The following is a 10,000-nucleotide window of genomic DNA, read 5'->3' as shown; positions in this document are numbered from 1 at the left end:
TAACCAGCGACACTTAGAATATTTTTGAAGCAGTACAAATCAGTAACCAGCGACACTTAGAATATTTTTGGAGCAGTACAAATCAGTAACCAGCGACACTTAGAATATTTTTGAAGCAGTACAAATCAGTAACCAGCGACACTTAGAATATTTTTGGAGCAGTACAAATCAGTAACCAGCGACACTTAGAATATTTTTGAAGCAGTACAAATCAGTAACCACTGACACTTAGAATATTTTTGAAGCAGTACAAATCAGTAACCAGCGACACTTAGAATATTGTTGAAGCAGTACAAATCAGTAACCACTGACACTTAGAATATTTTTGAATCAGTACAAATCAGTAACCAGCGACACTTAGAATATTTTTGAAGCAGTACAAATCAGTAACCACTGACACTTAGAATATTTTTGAAGCAGTACAAATCAGTAACCGCTGACACTTAGAATATTTTTGAAGCAGTACAAATCAGTAACCAGCGACACTTAGAATATTTTTGGAGCAGTACAAATCAGTAACCAGCCCCACTTAGAATATTTTTGAGTCAGTACAAATCAGTAACCAGCGACACTTAGAATATTTTTGAAGCAGTACAAATCAGTAACCACTGACACTTAGAATATTTTTGAAGCAGTACAAATCAGTAACCAGCGACACTTAGAATATTTTTGAAGCAGTACAAATCAGTAACCAGCGACACTTAGAATATTTTTGGAGCAGTACAAATCAGTAACCAGCGACACTTAGAATATTTTTGAAGCAGTACAAATCAGTAACCAGCGACACTTAGAATATTTTTGGAGCAGTACAAATCAGTAACCAGCGACACTTAGAATATTTTTGAAGCAGTACAAATCAGTAACCACTGACACTTAGAATATTTTTGAAGCAGTACAAATCAGTAACCAGCGACACTTAGAATATTGTTGAAGCAGTACAAATCAGTAACCACTGACACTTAGAATATTTTTGAATCAGTACAAATCAGTAACCAGCGACACTTAGAATATTTTTGAAGCAGTTACAAATCAGTAACCACTGACACTTAGAATATTTTTGAAGCAGTACAAATCAGTAACCAGCGACACTTAGAATATTTTTGAAGCAGTACAAATCAGTAACCAGCGACACTTAGAATATTTTTGGAGCAGTACAAATCAGTAACCAGCGACACTTAGAATATTTTTGAAGCAGTACAAATCAGTAACCACTGACACTTAGAATATTTTTGAAGCAGTACAAATCAGTAACCAGCGACACTTAGAATATTTTTGAAGCAGTACAAATCAGTAACCACTGACACTTAGAATATTTTTGAAGCAGTACAAATCAGTAACCGCTGACACTTAGAATATTTTTGAAGCAGTACAAATCAGTAACCAGCGACACTTAGAATATTTTTGGAGCAGTACAAATCAGTAACCACTGACACTTAGAATATTTTTGAAGCAGTACAAATCAGTAACCGGCGACACTTAGAATATTTTTGAAGCAGTACAAATCAGTAACCACTGACACTTAGAATATTTTTGAAGCAGTACAAATCAGTAACCGGCGACACTTAGAATATTTTTGAAGCAGTACAAATCAGTAACCACTGACACTTAGAATATTTTTGAAGCAGTACAAATCAGTAACCGCTGACACTTAGAATATTTTTGAAGCAGTACAAATCAGTAACCAGCGACACTTAGAATATTTTTGGAGCAGTACAAATCAGTAACCAGCCCCACTTAGAATATTTTTGAGTCAGTACAAATCAGTAACCAGCGACACTTAGAATATTTTTGAAGCAGTACAAATCAGTAACCACTGACACTTAGAATATTTTTGAAGCAGTACAAATCAGTAACCAGCGACACTTAGAATATTTTTGAAGCAGTACAAATCAGTAACCAGCGACACTGAGAATATTTTTGGAGCAGTACAAATCAGTAACCAGCGACACTTAGAATATTTTTGAAGCAGTACAAATCAGTAACCAGCGACACTTAGAATATTTTTGGAGCAGTACAAATCAGTAACCAGCGACACTTAGAATATTTTTGAAGCAGTACAAATCAGTAACCACTGACACTTAGAATATTTTTGAAGCAGTACAAATCAGTAACCAGCGACACTTAGAATATTTTTGAAGCAGTACAAATCAGTAACCACTGACACTTAGAATATTTTTGAAGCAGTACAAATCAGTAACCAGCGACACTTAGAATATTTTTGGAGCAGTACAAATCAGTAACCACTGACACTTAGAATATTTTTGAAGCAGTACAAATCAGTAACCAGCGACACTTAGAATATTTTTGAAGCAGTACAAATCAGTAACCACTGACACTTAGAATATTTTTGAAGCAGTACAAATCAGTAACCGCTGACACTTAGAATATTTTTGAAGCAGTACAAATCAGTAACCAGCGACACTTAGAATATTTTTGGAGCAGTACAAATCAGTAACCACTGACACTTAGAATATTTTTGAAGCAGTACAAATCAGTAACCAGCGACACTTAGAATATTTTTGGAGCAGTACAAATCAGTAACCACTGACACTTAGAATATTTTTGAAGCAGTACAAATCAGTAACCAGCGACACTTAGAATATTTTTGAAGCAGTACAAATCAGTAACCACTGACACTTAGAATATTTTTGAAGCAGTACAAATCAGTAACCAGCGACACTTAGAATATTTTTGAAGCAGTACAAATCAGTAACCACTGACACTTAGAATATTTTTGAAGCAGTACAAATCAGTAACCAGCGACACTTAGAATATTTTTGAAGCAGTACAAATCAGTAACCAGCGACACTTAGAATATTTTTGGAGCAGTACAAATCAGTAACCAGCGACACTTAGAATATTTTTGACGCAGTACAAATCAGTAACCACTGACACTTAGAATATTTTTGAAGCAGTACAAATCAGTAACCAGCGACACTTAGAATATTTTTGAAGCAGTACAAATCAGTAACCGCTGACACTTAGAATATTTTTGAAGCAGTACAAATCAGTAACCAGCGACACTTAGAATATTTTTGGAGCATTACAAATCAGTAACCAGCGACACTTAGAATATTTTTGGAGCAGTACAAATCAGTAACCACTGACACTTAGAATATTTTTGAGTCAGTACAAATCAGTAACCAGCGACACTTAGAATATTTTTCAGTCAGTACAAATCAGTAACCAGCGACACTTAGAATATTTTTGAGTCAGTACAAATCAGTAACCAGTGACACTTAGAATATTTTTGGAGCAGTACAAATCAGTAACCAGCGACACTTAGAATATTTTTGAAGCAGTACAAATCAGTAACCAAGTGCATTTTTGAATTGGTTACTGATTTCTCCGTTGAAGTTGGGGCTGCGGTTGGCTTCAGTTAGTGGTGGGGGCTTAATTTTCGCCGAGGGGAGCGTGTCCCGGTAGTGTCTCCGAGGAAGTGGTACCTATTGAAGGGGGTGTTTCTGAATTTGGGCCCTTTTTGAGTGGCATTGCCGGATGGGTTTTGTGTTGAAGGCTTCCAAATCGGGTAGCTCAGCCGGATTTGACCCGGCGGTTCTACCGACTGTCACGCCTTCGAGGGGGGACTGTTGTCTAAGTTCAGGCCGGATTTGGTGAATTTCCTAAGTCGGGAAGTGGTCCCAACGGGGTTGGGAGTGAACCTAACTGCTCATACCAACTTTGAGGCTTTGGGGCCGGGTAGCACAGTCGGATTTGACCCGGCGGTTCTGCCGAATGCCTGGCCTTCGAGGGGGGCCTGCCCTCTGAGTTCAGGCCGAATTTGGTGATTTTCCTAAGTCGGGAAGTGGTCCAAACGGGGATGGGAGTGAACCTGACAGCTCATACCGACTTTGGGGCTTCCAAGCCGGGTAGCTCAACCGGATTTGATCCAGCGGTTCTAGCGACTGCCACGGCTTCGAGGGGGGACTGTTGTCTAAGTTCAGGCCGAATTTGGTGAATTTCCCGAGTCGGGAAGTGGTCCAAACGGGGATGGGAGTGAACCTGACAGCTCTTACCGACATTGAGGCTTCGGGGCCGGGTAGCTCAGTCGGATTTGACCCGGCGATTCTGCCGACTTCCACGCCTTCGAGCGGGGACTCTCCTCTAAGTTCAGGCCGAATTTGGTGAATTTCCTAAGTCGGGAAGTGGTCCAAACGGGGATGGGAGTGAACCTAACTGCTCATACCAACTTTGAGGCTTGGGGGCCGGGTAGCACAGTCGGATTTGACCCGGCGGTTCTGCCGAATGCCTGGCCTTCGAGGGGGGCCTGCCCTCTGAGTTCAGGCCGAATTTGGTGATTTTCCTAAGTCGGGAAGTGGTCCAAACGGGGATGGGAGTGAACCTGACAGCTCATACCGACTTTGGGGCTTCCAAGCCGGGTAGCTCAACCGGATTTGATCCGGCGGTTCTAGCGACTGCACGGCTTCGAGGGGGGACTGTTGTCTAAGTTCAGGCCGAATTTGGTGAATTTCCCGAGTCGGGAGTGGTCCAAACGGGGATGGGAGTGAACCTGACAGCTCTTACCGACATTGAGGCTTCGGGGCCGGGTAGCTCAGTCGGATTTGACCCGGCGATTCTGCCGACTTCCACGCCTTCGAGCGGGGACTCTCCTCTAAGTTCAGGCCGAATTTGGTGAATTTCCTAAGTCGGGAAGTGGTCCAAACGGGGATGGGAGTGAACCTAACTGCTCATACCAACTTTGAGGCTTTGGGGCCGGGTAGCACAGTCGGATTTGACCCGGCGGTTCTGCCGAATGCCTGGCCTTCGAGGGGGGCCTGCCCTCTGAGTTCAGGCCGAATTTGGTGATTTTCCTAAGTCGGGAAGTGGTCCAAACGGGGATGGGAGTGAACCTGACAGCTCATACCGACTTTGGGGCTTCCAAGCCGGGTAGCTCAACCGGATTTGATCCGGCGGTTCTAGCGACTGCCACGGCTTCGAGGGGGGACTGTTGTCTAAGTTCAGGCCGAATTTGGTGAATTTCCCGAGTCGGGAAGTGGTCCAAACGGGGATGGGAGTGAACCTGACAGCTCTTACCGACATTGAGGCTTCGGGGCCGGGTAGCTCAGTCGGATTTGACCCGGCGATTCTGCCGACTTCCACGCCTTCGAGCGGGGACTCTCCTCTAAGTTCAGGCCGAATTTGGTGAATTTCCTAAGTCGGGAAGTGGTCCAAACGGGGATGGGAGTGAACCTGACAGCTCTTACCGACTTTGGGGCTTCCAAGCCGGGTAGCTCAACCGGATTTGATCCGGCGGTTCTAGCGACTGTCACGCCTTCGAGGGGGGACTGTTGTATAAGTTCAGGCCGAATTTGGTGAATTTCCCGAGTCGGGAAGTGGTCCAAACGGGGATGGGAGTGAACCTGACAGCTCTTACCGACTTTGGGGCTTCCAAGCCGGGTAGCTCAACCGGATTTGATCCGGCGGTTCTGCCGACTGTCACGCCTTCGAGGGGGGACTGTTGTATAAGTTCAGGCCGAATTTGGTGAATTTCCCGAGTCGGGAAGTGGTCCAAACGGGGATGGGAGTGAACCTGACAGCTCTTACCGACTTTGAGGCTTCGGGGCCGGGTAGCTCAGCCGGATTTGATCCGGCGGTTCTGCCGACTGTCACGCCTTCGAGGGGGGACTGTCCTCTGAGTTCAGGCCGAATTTGGTGAATTTCCCGAGTCGGGAAGTGGTCCAAACGGGGATGGGAGTGAACCTGACAGCTCATACCGACTTTGAGGCTTCCAAGCCGGGTAGCTCAGCCGGATTTGACCCGGCGATTCTGCCGACTTCCACGCCTTCGAGGGGGGACTGCCCTCTGAGTTCAGGCCGAATTTGGTGCATTTCCCGAGTCGGGAAGTGGTCTCTGTCACAACGGGGGCAAGTGTCTGAAGAGGTAAAGTGAGTAACCAGCACAGCTTAGGGAAGGGTTCCAAAGTTCTCAACAATGTGAATTCGGTTACCAGGAAAGCTTAGGAAAGCTGCCTGACTGTCCCAAACGAATGAACTGCAAAACTTAGGGAACATGCCCGAAGATGCTTAAAAGTGTGAAATCAGTAAGCAGGAAAGCATAGGAAAGTGCCTGAAAGTGCTAAATGAGTAACATGAAAAACGTAGAAAAATGCCCGAAAATGTTTAAAAGTGTGAACTCAGTAACCAGCAAAACTTAGTAAAACGTTGGAAAAGCAGAAATGAGTAACCAGAAAAACTTAGAAAAATGTTTGAAAATGAGAAATGAGTAACCAGAAAAACTTAGAAAAATGTTTGAAAATGAGAAATGAGTAACCAAGAAAACTTAGAAAAATGCCCCAAAAAGAAGAAATCAGTAACCAGAAAAACTTAGAAAAATGTTTGAAAATGAGAAATGAGTAACCAGAAAAACTTAGAAAAATGTTTGAAAATGAGAAATGAGTAACCAAGAAAACTTAGAAAAATGCCCAAAAAGAAGAAATCAGTAACCAGAAAAACTTAGAAAAATGTTTGAAAATGAGAAATGAGTAACCAAGAAAACTTAGAAAAATGTTTGAAAATGAGAAATGAGTAACCAAGAAAACTTAGAAAAATGCCCAAAAAGAAGAAATCAGTAACCAGAAAAACTTAGAAAAATGTTTGAAAATGAGAAATGAGTAACCAAGAAAACTTAGAAAAATGCCCAAAAAGAAGAAATCAGTAACCAGAAAAACTTAGAAAAATGTTTGAAAATGAGAAATGAGTAACCAGAAAAACTTAGAAAAATGTTTGAAAATGAGAAATGAGTAACCAAGAAAACTTAGAAAAATGCCCAAAAAGAAGAAATCAGTAACCAGAAAAACTTAGAAAAATGTTTGAAAATGAGAAATGAGTAACCAAGAAAACTTAGAAAAATGCCCGAAAAGAAGAAATCAGTAACCAGAAAAACTTAGAAAAATTTTCGGCCAAGTGTGAAAAATATTCTAAGTGTCAGCGGAGGAAAATGCCGAAGCATCGGGAAAGATTCAAAAACTCATGCCGAACATGAGTTCCGAAGTGCCGGAGGAACTGGGCGAATTGAGCCCGGCGGTTGGCCAGATGTCGTTTTGAGTCTGCAGCCCGAAAACTTTAACTTTGTCTGCCGCGGAAGTCTGGACCGGGAAAAATCCAAACGGTTTTGCCGGGTTCGAGTTCCAGAGCGAAGCAGTCGAATTTGAAATTCAGACCCATTCAGTGCCACTTGACATTGTGACACAGTGAGGTTGGCGGGGTACCCGGAGATTTCTGGGAACACGATTTTTAGAACAAAATGGCGGCGCGGGACCACTTTGAAAGGCATCCGAAAAACGGTTCCGCGGGCAGAGCACTTGAATGACAGGCCTGTGTGCATGCCCAAGAGCTCTCGGAAGTCTAATTTTTGACACTTTGTCAAATTTTCGACAGACTTACCCAACTCTTGCTGCCTGTTCTAAGAATCAGTCAGAGGCCTGTGCGGCGGTCTCTTGACACTTTGGAGGGCGGGCAAACCCCACGTTGACTCCGGCCGTCCCTCCAAAAGGCACTTGCTATTGGGGGAAAGGATTGCAAGTAGCCTGGTTCCCGTGGGAGCGGCCAGGAAGGGTGCAGGCTGGCCCTTGCCTGAGCATTCCCAAAACCCTCTTCCGCTGAGAGCAGACCTCGCACGCCGCACTACCGGCTCTGGGAGTGGTTGGCCGCTATTGTACATAGTCCGGTCCTTCCTCTGCCACCCGGCAAGTGCGATGGCTCTGCCGCCCTGCGGTGCTCGTCACCCAGGTTTGGGGAACACGATACTTAGAACATGTTGGCGGCTCGGGACCTGCAGGCGAAAGGGGCCCCGTGGTGCTGAGCACATCGACCTCGGGTCTCAGTGCAAGCCGGAGAGTTCGCGGAAGTCTTAAAAGATTTTGACATCTGCTCAATTCTTTGACAGGCTTGCCTGACTCTTTCCGTCCGTTCTAAGAATCAGTCGGAGGCCGGGGCGGGGACGGTCTCTTGACACACGGAGGGTTGGCTTCCCTCCTCAGGTGTTTGTGTCGAAAATGAAGGCGAGAGATGCAAGCGTCCTGGTTCCCCTGGGTGCTGCCAGCAAGGGTGCAGGCTGACCCTTGCCTGAGCACTCCCAAAAGCCTCTTAAGCTGAGAGCAGGCGCCGCACTACCGGCTCTGGGAGTCGTTGGCCGCTATTGTACATAGTCCGGTCCTTCCTCTGCCACCCGGCAAGTGCGATGGCTCTGCCTCCCTGCGGTGCTCGTCACCCAGGTTTGGGGAACACGATACTTAGAACATGTTGGCGGCTCGGGACCTGCAGGCGAAGGGGGCCCCGTGGTGCTGAGCACATCGACCTCGCGTCTCAGTGCAAGCCGGAGAGTTCGCGGAAGTCTTAACAGGCTTGCCTGACTCTTTCCGTCCGTTCTAAGAATCAGTCGGAGGCCGGGGCGGGGACGGTCTCTTGACACACGGAGGGTTGGCTTCCCTCCTCAGGCGTTTGTGTCGAAAATGAAGGCGAGAGATGCAAGCGTCCTGGTTCCCCTGGGTGCTGCCAGCAAGGGTGCAGGCTGACCCTTGCCTGAGCACTCCCAAAAGCCTCTTAGGCTGAGAGCAGGCGCCGCACTACCGGCTCTGGAGTCGTTGGCCGCTATTGTACATAGTCCGGTCCTTCCTCTGCCACCCGGCAAGTGCGATGGCTCTGCCTCCCTGCGGTGCCCGTCACCCAGGTTTGGAGAACACGATACTTAGAACATGTTGGCGGCTCGGGACCTGCAGGCGAAAGGGGCCCCGTGGTGCTGAGCACATCGACCTCGCGTCTCAGTGCAAGCCGGAGAGTTCGCGGAAGTCTTAACAGGCTTGCCTGACTCTTTCCGTCCGTTCTAAGAATCAGTCGGAGGCCGGGGCGGGGACGGTCTCTTGACACACGGAGGGTTGGCTTCCCTCCTCAGGCGTTTGTGTCGAAAATGAAGGCGAGAGATGCAAGCGTCCTGGTTCCCCTGGGTGCTGCCAGCAAGGGTGCAGGCTGACCCTTGCCTGAGCACTCCCAGAAGCCTCTTAGGCTGAGAGCAGACGCCGCACTACCGGCTCTGGGAGTCGTTGGCCGCTATTGTACATAGTCCGGTCCTTCCTCTGCCACCCGGCAAGTGCGATGGCTCTGCCTCCCTGCGGTGCCCGTCACCCAGGTTTGGAGAACACGATACTAAGAACATGTTGGCGGCTCGGGACCTGCAGGCGAAAGGGGCCCCGTGGTGCTTAGCACATCGACCTCGCGTCTCAGTGCAAGCCGGAGAGTTCGCGGAAGTCTAAAGCTTTTGACATTCGCTCAAAGCTTTGACAGGCTTGCCCGACTCTTTCCGTCCGTTCTAAGAATCAGTCAGAGGCTGGTGGGGAGGTCTCTTGACGCAAGGGGAGGGGTGGCGTCCCTCCTCAGGCGCTTGTGTCGAAAATGAAGGCGAGAGATGCAAGCGTCCTGGTTCCCCTGGGTGCTGCCAGCAAGGGTGCAGGCTGACCCTTGCCTGAGCACTCCCAGAAGCCTCTTAGGCTGAGAGCAGACGCCGCACAACCGGCTCTGGAGTCGTTGGCCGCTATTGTACATAGTCCGGTCCTTCCTCTGCCACCCGGCAAGTGCGATGGCTCTGCCTCCCTGCGGTGCCCGTCACCCAGGATTGGAGAACACGATACTAAGAACATGTTGGCGGCTCGGGACCTGCAGGCGAAAGGGGCCCCGTGGTGCTTAGCACATCGACCTCGCGTCTCAGTGCAAGCCGGAGAGTTCGCGGAAGTCTAAAGCTTTTGACATTCGCTCAAAGCTTTGACAGGCTTGCCCGACTCTTTCCGTCCGTTCTAAGAATCAGTCAGAGGCCGGTGGGGAGGTCTCTTGACGCAAAGGGGAGGGGTGGCGTCCCTCCTCAGGCGCTTGTGTCGAAAAATGAAGGCGAGAGACGCGAGCGGCCTGGTTGCTTTGGGTGCTGCCAGGAAGGATGTGGTCTGACCCTTGCCTGAGCACATCCAAAAGCATGTGATGTTGAGAGCAGACCTCGAGCCCCGCACAACCGGCTC

Source organism: Hemiscyllium ocellatum (genome assembly GCF_020745735.1).
Source record: "Hemiscyllium ocellatum isolate sHemOce1 chromosome 15 unlocalized genomic scaffold, sHemOce1.pat.X.cur. SUPER_15_unloc_10, whole genome shotgun sequence".
Lineage (NCBI taxonomy): Eukaryota > Metazoa > Chordata > Chondrichthyes > Orectolobiformes > Hemiscylliidae > Hemiscyllium > Hemiscyllium ocellatum.
Note: the sequence above shows the minus strand (reverse complement) of the source record.